The sequence below is a fragment of the Chrysochloris asiatica genome, unplaced genomic scaffold (genome assembly GCF_000296735.1).
Source record: "Chrysochloris asiatica unplaced genomic scaffold, ChrAsi1.0 scaffold00408, whole genome shotgun sequence".
NCBI lineage: Eukaryota > Metazoa > Chordata > Mammalia > Afrosoricida > Chrysochloridae > Chrysochloris > Chrysochloris asiatica.
This window is the reverse complement of record NW_006408926.1, coordinates 296,424-297,585: the sequence shown is the minus strand read 5'-3', so window position 1 is coordinate 297,585 and position 1,162 is coordinate 296,424.

Sequence of the window (1,162 nt, the reverse complement as noted above, 5' to 3'; positions counted from 1 at the left end):
CTGTATATGGAAAAGTTGCACTATTCTGTCATGTAGCTAGCTAGCTGTATATGGACATTTTGGACTAGTCTGTGATGTAGCAAGCTCTCTGTACATGGATTTGTTGGAATAATCTGCCATGTAGGTAGCTCTTTGTATATGAACATATTGCACTTGTGTGCAATGTAGCTGATTCTCAGTATCTGGACATGTTGGACTCATCTGCCATGTAGTTAGCTCTCAGTATATGGACACATTGGAGTCATCTGCCATGATGCTAGAACAATGTATATGGAAATGTTGCACTCCTCTCCCATGTAGCTAGCTCTCTGTATGTGGACATTGTAATCTCATCTTCCATGTTCTAGCTCTCTGTGCATGAATATGTTGCACTTCTCTGCAATGTATCTGGTTCGCACTTTATGGACATGTTGGACTCGTCTGGCATATTGCCAGCTTTCTCTGTATGAAATGTTGGACTCAGCTAACTTGTGGCTAGGCCTCTAAGTATACAAATGTTGCACTCATCTGCCATGTATCTAACTCTCAGTATATGGATATGTTAGAATCATCTGCCATTTAGCTAATACTCTGTATATGGGTATGTTAGACTACTCTGCCATGTAGCTATCTCTCTGGATATGGACATTTTGGTCTCGTCTGCCATGTAGCTAGCTCTCTGTACGTGGATATGTTGGACTGATCTGTCATGTTGGTAGATCTCTGTATATGAGTATATTGCACTTGTCTGCAATGTAGCTGGTTCTCAGTATATGGACATGTTGGACTCGTCTAACATGTAGCCAGCTTTCTCTGTATGAAAATGTTGGACTCGTCTGCCTCATAGCTAGTACTCTCTATATACACATGTTGGACTCATCTGCCTTGTAGCTAGTCCTCTATATATACACATGTTGGACACACCTGTCATGTAGCTAACTCTCAGTATATGGACATGTTGGACTCCTCGGCTATGTGGCTAATTCTCTGTATGTGGACATGTTGGACTACTCTGCCATGTATCTAGCTCTCAGTATATGGATCTGTTGGACACATCTGTCATGCAGCTAGAACTCTGTATATGGAAATGTTGCACTGCTTTGTCATGTAGCTAGGTTTCTGTATATGAACATTTTGGACTTGTCTGCCATGTAGCTACCTCTGTGTGGATGGATATGTTGGA